The following is a 12,990-nucleotide window of genomic DNA, read 5'->3' as shown; positions in this document are numbered from 1 at the left end:
CCTGAGATTTTTTTTAACTGTTCCAGCTGCTTCTTTGGCCTTATATTTGAGAAGATGGATTTTTTAATCCACAAAGATTTTATATTTGCCCCTATTAAATTTTATTTTATTAGGTTTGCCTCAATATTTCCTAGCCTATCAAAATATTTTTAGATCCTAACTCTGTTATCTCAGTTTAGTGTCATTTGCAAATCAGATAGGCATGCCACTTATGCCTTTAGCCAAGTAATCAATAAAAATTCTAAACAGCTCAGGGCCAAGCACAGATAGATCCCTGGGGTATTCTACAAGTTGAGATGGAAGAATGATCTATTCTTTGGATCTGGCTGTTCAACCTTTTCTGAGTACGTCTAAATTCTACTATCATCTAGCCCACATCTCTCTGTATTTTCCACATGAGCATAAATAGCATTATCAAATACTTTGCTAAAATCTAAGTAAGTGATGTTTATCTCTCTGACCTACTGTTTGGTAACTATCAAAAAAAGACATTAGCTAAGCACAATATGGTCTTCATGGAGCCCTGCTCCTTGTAACCTCCATTTCTTTTTCTCCATGTTTATTGGCCATTTCCCTAACAATGTCCTAATCTTTTGCCAAGAACTGAGAGGAAGTTTACCACCCTACAATCTGCAGACTGTCTTCCTTTTTTTCCCTTTCCTTTTAAAAAAAAAAAATCTGAACAATATCTGCCCTTCTCCAGTCTTGCAGCACTGACATATCTTCTTCCCATGTTCTTTTAAAGATCACTCAGAAATCTTTGTGGCTTAGGAGTCCCATCTGCCAAATCTTTCAGTATTCTAGGACATAGTTCATCGGAGCTAGTTCACTTGAATTCTTAAAGGGCAAGCTCATTTCTTTCATGATATTGAGTATCAACTCCCAATTAGTATTTTAGTTCTGTCTTTTCCAGTCCCAGGATCATTCTCCTCCTCAGAGAAAACAAATATGAGTTCAGCAGCTTTGCTTCCCCTTCATCATCTGTTATTATTCCATCCATCCCCAGTCAGTGATCCTATCCCTTCTTTTATACTCTCCGCCTAACATAACATTAAAAAAAAAAAAAACCTCTTACCTTCTCCCATAGATTTAATACTAAATATAGATTCCAAGACAGAAGGGCAATGAGGGCTAGACAATTGGGGTTAAGTGAATTGCCCAGGGTCACACAAGCTAGGAATATTAGTCAGGTCTCTAGACATCCCTTTATCTCTGGAAGTGTACAGCCAATGCCTGGGTCTCCCTAATCAGACGACACCTACTCTTATACTTTTCGGCCTCCTCAAAACACCTGTCTTCTGCCCTCTGCAGTAAGGACCTGCAGTAAACCATGTTAAATAATAATAACTTATAAATACTAAGCATTGCTACTGCCTATCCCTTACCACCAAGATGAACTGAAGGGTCTTAATTTTTAAAGAGGAATGAATTTGTAATTAACACCTTAACATTATATTGGAGCCATTCTGAAGATTTTCTATTTAAATGCAAATTGAGTCTTCCCAAAGGAAAGCTAATAGAAAATAGATGGCAAGGGATGAAGAAGGGGGTTGTGGAGAGGGAAGGAAGAAATTTGCATTGCTGTCAAGTTGTCCTCATTCATGTGCTCCCCTTCTCAGTACACATTCTCACCTGGGTAACCTAGGTTTAAGCAGAAGGAAGGTTTTGATTGGAGTCTTTCAGGACTTTTGTCAAACTAGTTTTGAGTCCCAAGTAACTGGATCTCTGACATATACTATAATCTGAGCCTTCATTTCCCTGGCTGCTCAAATAGAGGTCATCTACCTAGTTATCATTTGTTTAGGATTTCAGAGACTTGATACATAGTAAGTGCTTAATAAATGCTTGTTGACTCAAAGTATTATAGAATTTGGTTCTGGAAAGGACATTAGAGCTCATCTAAGCCAAGCCCTTCATTTTATAAATGAAAAAAAAATTAATCCCAGAAAAGTGAAATTATTCGTCACAAGATCACAATAAATGGCAAAATCATGATTTGAAACCATCTTTTGACTACAAATAAATTGAATGCTTTCTCTACTATACCAAGATGGCAGCACTCCTGGCTTCCTTGAGCCCTTCAGATAATAGCTTGTTTCTCCCAACTGCCCTTCTGATTAAACCAAACCTGTATAATATTGTAGAGGGTAGCTCTTCTAGCCTTAAAAGTGACTTGGAATCTGAAATGGGAGAGGAGAGGAACAAACATGGGCAGCATTCACCCTCTGATTTGGAGAAGTTCTGCTAAATAGGTAAAATTATGGGGAGGTGAAAATAAGAGCTAATTTTAGTAGGTGCACTGAGTACAGAAGGGAGGAAAAATGTCACTTGAAGCTGGCAAGTGTCATTTCCAGACATGTTCTGAGCAATAGCTGGAAGACAAAGAAAGCCCCAAGATACAGTGGTGGTTACCTAAGTTGGAGCCAGTGGCTGTGGAGGGAATAAGAAACAGAACTTTTATTTCTTGCCTAGTGATGTGTAAGGGAAAGACTGATGTTTCCTGGGGGCAAATCAAGCAGGCCAATTCCCCTGCTGCCAGACTGGAGTGGTCAGAGACTTAAGCCACTGTAGCTTGTTTCCTGCTTGAATGGAAAAGTGTAAAGGCAAAGGGGGCACCTGCATGGTTGCCCTCAGGGAGAGTCCCTGCAGGACCAGATAGCTGGAGCCTCCAAGATGCACCCAAAGTCTGGTCAGTCTTTCCCTTCCTCAGGTTTTTGAGAGAAGAGGGAATTTTTTCACTTTATTTTTCTTGCTTTTTTTAAATTTTGTTTTGGTTTGGGTTTTTTTTGCAATATGGAAACACGTTTTGCATGCTTTTACTTGCTTTCACGTGTATAACTGATATCATAATTCTTGACCTCACAATGGGTGGGAGGGAGAAAATTCAGAACTTAAAAAATGTTTAATGAATGATTAATAAATAATAATTTTTTAAAAAGGAATAAGATGGACCAGGAAAAAAAACTATCTCCTTTTGAGATTTTAGGCCTAGCAAGCAGCAAGTTTTCTAAACTGCCTTTTTCCTTTCTCCATGATCATTCCAAAATCTTGTTGACTTTCCACTAAATTCAGAGAATTCCCTAATGTGCTATTTTGCCTATGCTATTAACACGGTGTCATCAAATGTTTCCTAGGGTTTCTTTGGTCTGGGCCCTATATGCAGATATACACGGGCTTGTTGTATACACCCAGAACCCCCACCTTTTTCTGGGCACGGCAGCAAAGAATACAGGTCATATCAGCCTGAGACCCAGCCAAAGCTGATTGTCTCTACTCTCCCAGGGGGAGGCAGAGATTAAAGTGGGGATTGGATGATGTATAAATTCCAGCCCCCAATCCCACTGCCTCAGCCTGTCTCCTCCTGGTTATTTTTGCTGAACCTCTGGGGAGAAGTAGGGCTTATATGTGCATATGTGTGTTTGTGTGTGTGATGAAACACTAGAAGAAAAGGGCGAGAGCTAGAAAAGAAGCTTCCTGGAAAACATCATGTCTCTGAGGGTCTTGGTAAGTTTGAGCCTTTTTCTGCTGGGAGATTGAGCTGGACAGGCTCCCTTTGTGGCTCAGAGGGAACTGTGGGCTCTTGAAGGTAAAGAGTGTTGTCAGGAGAGAGAAGGAGGCCTGCTCTCAGAACTGGTCACTGGAATCATGCATGGATGGGAAGAAGAGAGGAGCAAAAAAGCTGGGCCTGACAAGCAAAGGGGAGGACTCTTTCTGTACCTGCCATCTCACCTGTTTCAGTCTGGAGGTCTGTCCCTGGGGCCTCAAGATGGAATGAAAGCTGGGTTAGGTAAGGAGGAGGAAGAGTCATTCCTTTACAAGAGCCCAAGCCATACATCCCCATCCATTCCCTTACTGCTGGTTTGTGGAAGGGATCATCCTTAGCTCCATGAAGAGCTGTGGTCTATTAAGTGGGAGGTTTCTGGGAGGAAAGAATAGGGTTGTGATGGCTAAGGTGAGGAAGCTATGGAAAGGAAGTGGACATTGGTCAAGTTACATCCGCATGGCCCTGTATTTTTCTCTTCTGCAAAATGAAACCAAATGAGGTATTCTTTGAGGTCCCTTCCAGATCTAGAATTTCCCAGTCCTCCTCCCTGCAGGAATGCCCACACATGCAAAGTCCTCTCTTTTCTGGAAGAAGTAGTTTTGAGTGCATACCTCTGATAGAAATAGAGAACAGAAGCCTCATGCTTTCTTCTCTCTCCTAGGGTAGATAGAAAGGAAAGGGGGAAGAGGCAGGGGCACGCGAGAGTCTTTTGTTTCTAAGTGACCCTTGTAGCTCAAATTCTGCTTTCCTGTCCTTCACTGCCAGCTGCCCCTGCTTTGTCTCTCCCACCAGGCGAGACTGCAGAGGTGGCTGCTTCCAGGGCTGCCACATTGCTACCCTGGCCCTCATTAGTGACAGGCAGAATGCCGTGTCTGCTGATAAATCTCCTCTCCATGTTCCCCTGGGTAGGGGGAGCCCGCCTGGTTGGTAAATCATTCACAGCCCTCTTTCAATTCCATGGTGACATGGAGTTCTTTTTAATTAAGAAGGATGGAAGGAGTTGCTGACTCTGGGGACAGTGGTATTAACTTATTAACTGGCATTTAAAGAGCCTGGTTTGAATAGAATCCTGCCCTCTTCCCACCTGCTGCCCCTTATTCTATGAAGGCCTTTTCAGAGCCTCAGCAGCTCTTGGTCTCTCATTCTCTTTCTTCTACCATGAAGTAGGACTGATAGCCACTGAACCCAGGGCAGACAGTCAGGCCTGGCCTGGGGAGAACCCATACTATTTGACACTTTTCTCAAAGATGGAAGCCTATTGGGGAAACTAGTAAAAGCCCATCTAAATGCCTGGGCCGGTGCAGCATCACCAGGATTGGGAACACGGAGACTTCTAAGGCTGTTTATATATGGTCTCTCTCTCTCTCCACACACCCCCAGCCTCCCTCTCCATCCAATAGATCCAGAGTCCGTAAACATAAAGCATCTACTATGTGCCAGGCACTCGGTGCTGGAGATACAAAGAAAGGCAGAAAGCAGTACCTCCCAGGTATCAAGGAGCTCACAATCGAACAGAGGAAGCTGAAGGGGGGAAGTTAGCAGCTCAGGAGCCATAATGAAGTCCTGCAGCTGAGGTGGAAAATGATCTGAGAAAGTGAATTTCAGAATGGATTTCATGTTGCAGAATGATGAGTTTCTGGAAATCAGGAAGCCAGGAAAGCAGCCAAATGGGAAATGAGATGAATTCCCTGAGAGCCCCTCTTAAATGGTGGAGAATCCAAACTGAGCTTACCAATGCCCACCCTTCACCTTCTCCAGTCAGAGGGAGTGAGGACACCCAAAGGGCCAGGGGATGTTAAGGAGGTGTGGTTTTCAGAGCTGGTTTCATCTTGCAGAATGATGAGTTTCTGGATATCATGAGGTCCAGGAAAGTAGCTGGGTGAGAAATGAATACAATAACAATAGCATGTGAACTCCTTAAGAGCAAGGTCCATGGGCAGCTATGAGGCTCAGTGGATAGCCAGACAGGCCTGGGGATGGGAGGTCCTGGTTTTGATCTGGCTTCAGACATTTCCTAGATGTGAGACTCTAGACAAGTCACTTAATACCCATTGCCTAGCCCTTACCACTCTTCTGCCTTGGAACTGGTTCTTAGTATCTAAGGCAATAGGTAAGATTTAAAAAATTTTTTATAAGAGCAAGGACCACAGAGCCAAAACTAGGTCAGGGCAGCTGGAGCCTTGAGCCAGAGTACCAAAGTGTAGAAGATGCTGGCAGCATTTGTGATCCTTTAACAGCTAGAAATAACTGAGCTTAGCACCTAGTTAGCAAGTATAATTAATTAAAATAGGGAGCTACCAGATGGCATGAGTCCCCCTCCCCATCCCTGTCCACCTCAGCCCCCCAAGGTGAGCCTTTCCTAGTCAGACACTTGACAGACACTGAATTGCTTCATTTTTAGCTTCAAGCTTTTCTCAAATTCATTCCCTACCCCAATCCCCTTTACCCCCTGCCCAAAGTCCTGTCCCAGGCAGCAGCCCCCTGAGGAGGGGTCCTTGGGGGAGCCTTGAATCTCTGACCACAGAAGCCTTTGTCACACAACATAAATAATCTTTAGTTGTTTATTTGAGAGTCTACTTCGGCTGCTTTCTCAATATGCTGGAGTCGCTCTGCCTACCCATCCCTCCTCTAAGTCAAAAGAGATACAACATGAAGACCCTTTGTATACTATGAAGATCAACACAAATGTGAAATATTGTAGCAGTAAACAACCCCTGCTTTTATAATATGTCATGGTTTACAAATGATTTTCCATACAAAAGCCCAATAAGAATGCAAGTGTTATCTTCATTGTGTCAAATGAGGAAACTGAGGCTTAGAGGGTCTGCCTGGACCTCAGCGACAACATAGAAAATTATTAGAATTCTACTCCACCACTGCTTTTACCCCAAATTTTTGGTTTTAGATTCATCCCTATAATTTTTTTAATCCTTACTTTCTCTCCTTACTTTAGTAATCCTTACTTTAGTAAAGCCTCTCATACGAGGACGAGGCAAATGAGGTTTGTTAAGTGACTTGCCCATGGTCACACAGCTAGAAAAGTGTCTGAGGCCAGATTTGAACCCAGGTCATATCTATGCTTTTATATAGTCTACTTGTGGCAAATGTCCCCCAGGACGATCAAATGTAATTGACTTTGCTGCTAATAGCAATGCAATGATCCAGGACCATCCCAAGGGACTTAGGAGAAAGAAGGCTATCCACCTCTAGAGAAAGAATTGTGGGACTAGAAATCCAGAAGAAAACATGATTTATCACTTGGTTATATGGGTATAAGATTTAGAATTTTGGTTTTAAAAGATTACTTTATTACAAAAAGTAATAATATGTGGGGGGCAGCTAGTTGCTCAGTGGAATAAGAACCAAGCCTAGAAATGAGAGGTCCTGGGTTCCAATCTGGCCTCAGACTCTTTGTGTTTGCCTCCATTTCCACATCTGTAAAATGAACTGGAGAAGGAAATGATAGACCCTGGGCAAGTCACCTAATCCCCATTGTCTAGCCCTTACCACTCTTCTGCCTTAGGACCACTACATACATAGTACTGATTCAAAGGCAGAAGGTCAGGGTTTTTAAAAATGGATAATAGGGGGGAAATGGGTTCTGATTGATCACACAGTGGGACTGACAAATGGTGTGCTGGCAGGGAACTCCGGCTGATCCCTGCATCTCTGATGCAGATGGCACTGGTCTACAGCTTCTCCTAAGAAGAATAGAAGAAAGGAGACATTCCAGCAGCTGATCTGAGGTCTGTCTGGTTTACAAATGATTTTCCATACAAAAGCCCAATAAGAATGCAAGTGTTATCTTCATTGTATCAAATGAGGAAACTGAGGCTTAGAGGGTCTGCCTGGACCTCTCCCTCCTCCTCTCCCTGCTCACTCTCATATGTCAGTATAGAAGCTCTCACCAAACCCTTGAAGTTCTGCCCTTGCTAGCTCCTCACAATGGCCCCAATAGCAGGGCAGTTTGCTTAGTCTGATAGGCACAAGACTGTCTGGTCGTCCCTCTTGGTTCCTCCTGAGCTTCTCCAAAGGACGCTGGCTAGGCAAACCTGACACATCTCCCCAGTGATAGAGCCAAGCACATGCTGAGTATGGGGTAGGCACTGAATGTTGACCGATAGTGTAGGGCAGCAGGAATGTTCCCCCAGGACCAACGTTTGATAGCTGAAGGAACGTTGGCTTTGCAGTCAGATAGGACTTGGTTTAAATGTTATTATTCTGTCATTCCAGCAATGTCTGACTCTTGGTGACCCCATCAGGGATTTTCTTGGCAGAGATACTGGAGCAGTCTACCATTTCCTTCTCCAGTTCATTTTACGGATGGGGAAACGGAGGCAAACAGGATGAAGTGCCCTGCTGAGGGTCACAGAGCTGGTAAGTTTCTGAGGCCAGATTTGAACTCAAGAAGATGAGTCCTTCTGACTCCAGGATGACCCCCTCTGGTTAGACGCCCTCTGAGGTCCCTTCTAGTTTCAATCCCTTCAAAATGGGAAGTGAAAGAGGGTCAAGTTATGTGAATAATGCATCAATATTATAATAATAAGATTCCACAGTACCAAAATCCATTTATCTTCCCGGCCTCTCACAAGAACTAACTCCAGCTAACTCACAGCCTCCTCTCTACAGAAGGAAGGGAGACTGTCTTTGAGTGAGAAAAGAAAATGAAGGCCTGATACCTTTAGGTAAGTGCATTTTCTAGCAGGAAAGATTTAGATTAATCATGAAGAAAACCTTTTTGGCCAGAAAGCTGCTTAGACACTGGATTGGGAAACTGGGGGAAGTAGCAACTCTTCTCCCACTTTGCACTCCAGCAGGCAACCAGCTCAGTACAATCAGACCGGGCAGGGATATCCCAATGGATGGAAATTCTAAGTAACCATTGCCAGATTTTAAGCACGTTCAAAATAGGGATCATATTGGATGAGGAAGGGAGAAGGAGTCCAGTTTTCCCAGTAAATTGGTAGCTTAATAGATAGAATATTGGACCCAGAATCAGAAAGGCCTGAGTTCAAATCCAGCCTAAGACACTTAATAGCTCTGTGACCCTTCTGAAATTCACCACTGTCTGTCTGCCTCAGTTTCCTTGCCAATAAAATGGGAGTCACAAAAGCAGCTACCCTTGAGAGCTGTGGTGAGGATAAAATGTGATATTTGTGAAATTCTTTGAAAACCTTAAAGTGCTGAGTATTATAGTTTTTATATTAGAGTATAATATGGCATATTGTGTTATACTGTACTCTGTTATTATATCACATCATATGTTCTATTATACCTTACAGAAAGTCTGCATTCTGTGTATTTTTCCAAACCATAACAATTAGGGCCATTCAAAAATGGACTGCTTTAGAGCACAGCTAAGAAGTTTAGTGGGTTGAGAGCCAGGCCTAGAGACGGGAGATCCTGGGTTCAAATATGACCTCAGACACTTCCTAGCTGTGTGATCTTGGACAAGTCAATTAACCCCCATTCCCTAGCCCTTACCACTCTTCTGCCTTGGAACCACTATACTCATTCCAAGATGAAAGGCAAGGATTAAAAAAAAAGTGGACTCCTTCAGAAGGTGGTGAGTTAGTTCTCTATCACCAAAGACCTTCACCAGAGGCTCCATGAATCCTTGTTGGGGATACTGTGGAAGAGATTCCTGTTCAGGTGCAATTTGGTCTAGTCAGCCACTGAGGTCCCTTCCAAATAAGGTTCTGCCTGGAACAGTGTATGGCTAGCCTGAGAACTGAAGAAGCCTCTTTGGGAGTAGATGGTGGAGAGGTGTGTTAAGTATCTGGAGGTTAGTGGGGGTAGTTCAGTGCCACTTATGGACCTCAATAAGGAGATCAGTACCACCTTCTGCATTTTGGGTTCCTGTGGAACAGTCTGATCAATCAAGGATGGCAATGTGGGCTCAGTGAACATGGAGATGAGCAGTTTCATTTGAGGCTAACTCTACTAATCAGTTGGCTGATCTAGTGGCCTTTTAGCTATTTTCCTGTTCGTTAAAATCCTTCCCAGAGAAAACTAAGTAAGGGAAACTGATTTACATCAGCCCAGATTACTTCTTGTTTGCCAGCTATAGTAGGAAGTGGAATGAGAGGAAAGGAAGATGAGATCAATGTTTACAACATTTGGAATGATTACTGTAATAGACTTTAGCTACTCTCAGCAATACAGTGATCCAAGACGATTCTGAGGGACTTGGGACAAAGAATGTTTTTCATCTCCAGAGAAAGAACTGCTGGCGTTGGAATGCAGAGAAAAGCAGACTATTTTCCACTAGTTTATTTAGATTTATAATTTGGGGTTTTGGTTTTATATGATTATTCACTTACAAAAATGAACAATAAAGAAAAAGTTTTGTGTAATAATACATGTATAATCTAGATTGAATTGTTTGCCAGCTACAGGAGAGGATAGGGAAGGAGGGAAGGAAATAATTTAGGTCATATAACTTCAGAAAAGTTACTTTGAAATTTGTTACTACATGTAATTAGCAAAAATAATAAAGAAGAGAAAAATGAAGAAATATATAGGGGCACCTGGATGGCTCAGTGAATTGAGAGCCAGGCCTAGAGATGGGAGGTCCTAGGTTCAAATCTAGCCTCAGAAACTTCCTAGCTGTGTGACCCTGGGCACATCATTTAACTCCCCATTGCCTAGCCCTTACTGCTCTTCTGTGGTATATAGTATTGATTCTAAGAGGGCAGGTAAGGATTTAAATATATATTTATAAATGTGTTTTATTTTATATATTATATTATATGCCATAATATCTTATAAAAATAAATATATTTAAATATATATATTTGAAATGCTTTCCCTCCTGCTTGCTCTCCCAATGCCCATTTGTAAAGATAACCAGGAACCAGCAGAGGAGTGCCTCCACTCCCGTTCCTCTGGCTGTCTTCTAAACTCTCAGCTGACCGGCTTCCAACCTCATCTTTCAACTGAATCTGCTCTTTCCAAGTTACCAGTGATCTCTTAATTGCCAAATCTAAAGGCCTTCTCTCATTCTTCATCCTTCTTGACCCATCTACCATCTTTGATATTAATCAGCCTCATCTCTATGACACTCTCTTCTCTCTAGGTTGTCATAACATTGTTCTCTCTGGCTCTCCTCCCAATTGTATAACCATTCCTTCTTCATCTTCGTTGCTAGGTCTTCATCCATTTAAGAACTGAAAACATTGGGGGTCCCTCAAGGCTCTGTCCTAGGCCTCCTTCTCTTCCTACCCTCCTATTTCACTTGGAGATCTCATCTGTTCCCACAGATTTAATTACGTTCTCTCTCTAGATAATGCTCAGATCTATTTATCCAGTTCTAAACTTTCTCCTGACTCCAGGCTCATATCTCTTGCTGTCCTTTAGACATCTCAAATTGGATGTCCCAGAAACATCTTGAACTCATTATGTCCCAAACAGAACTTATTTTTCCCCCAAACCCTACTCTCTTCTGAACTTCCCTATAACTGTAAAAGGCCCAGCCATCCTAGGAAGCTAGAATGCAACCTAGATGCAATCTTGGACTTCTCGTTTCCCCTCACTGCCCATATCCAATCACTTGCCTAGTCCTTCGTAACATCTCTAGTATATTCTCCCATTTATCCTCTGATATTGCCACCATCCCACTGCAGACACTCATCACTTTGTTTCTGGATTAATGGAGTCACCTGCTGCTTGGTCTGCCCATCTCAGGGGTCTCCCTACTCCAAGATGGCTTCCATTCGACCGCCAAAGTAACCATTGGACAACACATGGCTGGCATTGCTTCAGGTATCTAAAGCCCTTCACAAACTAGTCCCTTCCTACTTTTCCAATTTTCTAGCACTTTACTGAACTCGATGGACTCTATGATCCAGGAGCACTGGTCTTGTTCCATGTATGTGACTGCACTTTCTTCCTTCCACCCTCCCCCTTTTCTTTTCTGTAACATCTCTAAAACAGAAGGGCAGGCAAGGCAATTAAGGATAAGTGACTTGCCCAAGATCATACAGCTGGGAAGTATTTGAAGATTTAAACTCAGAATCTCTTGACTCCAAGTCTGGTTCTCTATCTACTGTGCCACCTCCCCACCATCCACCCCCAAAGAGGCTGCCTCAGTTCTCAGACTACTGTTCCTTAGCCATACACTATTCTATGTAAAACTATATTTGGAAGGGATCTCAAAGGTTGTCTAGTCCAAACTGTACTTGAATGGGACTCTTCCACAACATCCCCAACAAAGGATCATGCAACCTCTGCTTGAAGGCCTTTAGTGATAGAGAACTCACCACCCTTTGAAGCAGTCCACTTTTTTTTTTTAAACTCTTACCTTCCATCTTAGAATCAATACTGTGTATTGGTTTCAAGGCAGAAGAGAGGTAAGGGCTAGGCAATGGGGGTTAAGTGACTGACCCAGGGTCAGTGTCTGAAGCCCTGTTTAAATCCAGGCCCTCCAATCTCCAGATGCTCTACTGTGCTGCTTCAATTGACTCTGCATATTTTTATTGATTATCTTCCATACCTAAAATGTTCCTCATCCACACTTACCACACCTCCTGGCTTCCCTGACTTTCTTCAAGTCTCAACTGAAATCTTAGCTTTTATATAAATGCCTTTTCCAGTGCCTGCCCTCTGAGATTAGCTCTAGTTTATCCGATATATTTATTGGTATAAAATCAGGTGGCTCAGCAGATAGAGCACTGGGTCTGGAGGCAGGAAGCTTCATCTTCCTGAGTTCAAATCTGACCTCAGACATTTACTAAGCTATGTGACCTGGGCAGGTCACTTAACCCCATGCCTCAGTTCCTTTTCTGCAAAACAGGGAAATGGCAAACTACTCAATATTTTTGGAGACAGCTCTTTGGGCTCAGTGGATTGAGAGGCATGTCTAGAAACCAGGGATGCTGAATTCAAATCTGGCCTCAGATACTTCGTAACTTTGTGATCCATTGCCTTGCCCTTACTGCTCTTCTGCCTTGGAACCAATATAGAATATTGATTCTTAGATGGAAGTTAATGATTCTTAAGAATAAAATAAAATTGATTGCATGTTTGTCTCCCCCATTAGAGATCCATAAGGGCAGGCAATGTGTTTTTGCCCCTTTTTTGTATCCCCAGTGTAAGCACAGTGCCCAGCACCTAGCAGGTACTTGTTGACTTGCCAAGGAGGGTTTTAATCCTGGTACTTCTCGGGAGGCTGACCCCTACATAAGCTGATAAAATCAAGGAACTTATCATGAAAACTCATTTAGTCATACCCCAGTGATTTGAAATTTCCACCAATTATCATTTAATAACACAAGTAAGGGGCAATTTCCTCCTCTTCAAATTTTCAGTTACTATCTTTGTACGCTTGTGGAGGAGGAAGAAATCTAAAACTGAACTTTTCTAGTCCGACATCTCAAAAAATGAAGAATTCCTTCAACTCTTGGAGCCCACGGTGAATTCCTCCAGGTTCAGAGACTTCTGTGTTT

General features: G+C 42.6%; 1 protein-coding gene across 15 annotated transcripts in view; it reads left to right on the top strand.

Annotated features, from left to right (window-relative positions):
* KLHDC8A (kelch domain containing 8A) overlaps nt 1-12,990 on the top strand; it is a 39,352-nt gene that overhangs the window by 11,011 nt on the left and 15,351 nt on the right. For 2 of the 15 annotated variants that reach the window (XM_056815804.1, XM_056815802.1), the window contains 4 exons: nt 7,189-7,290; nt 7,807-7,921; nt 8,174-8,229; nt 12,853-12,970. The exons of 2 other annotated variants lie outside the window; for them this stretch is intronic. The gene's annotated coding sequence lies outside the window, so the exon portion shown is untranslated. Of the gene's footprint in view, nt 1-7,188; nt 7,291-7,777; nt 7,922-8,173; nt 8,230-12,852; nt 12,971-12,990 lie in introns of all 15 variants that reach the window. 11 more of the 15 variants (XM_056815806.1, XM_016430108.2, XM_056815803.1 and 8 more) reach the window with 7 other exon arrangements.

This window comes from Monodelphis domestica, chromosome 2, assembly GCF_027887165.1.
Source record: "Monodelphis domestica isolate mMonDom1 chromosome 2, mMonDom1.pri, whole genome shotgun sequence".
Taxonomy (NCBI): domain Eukaryota; kingdom Metazoa; phylum Chordata; class Mammalia; order Didelphimorphia; family Didelphidae; genus Monodelphis; species Monodelphis domestica.
The sequence above is the reverse complement of the archived record's forward strand: the minus strand, read 5'-3'. Positions and strand labels throughout refer to the sequence as shown.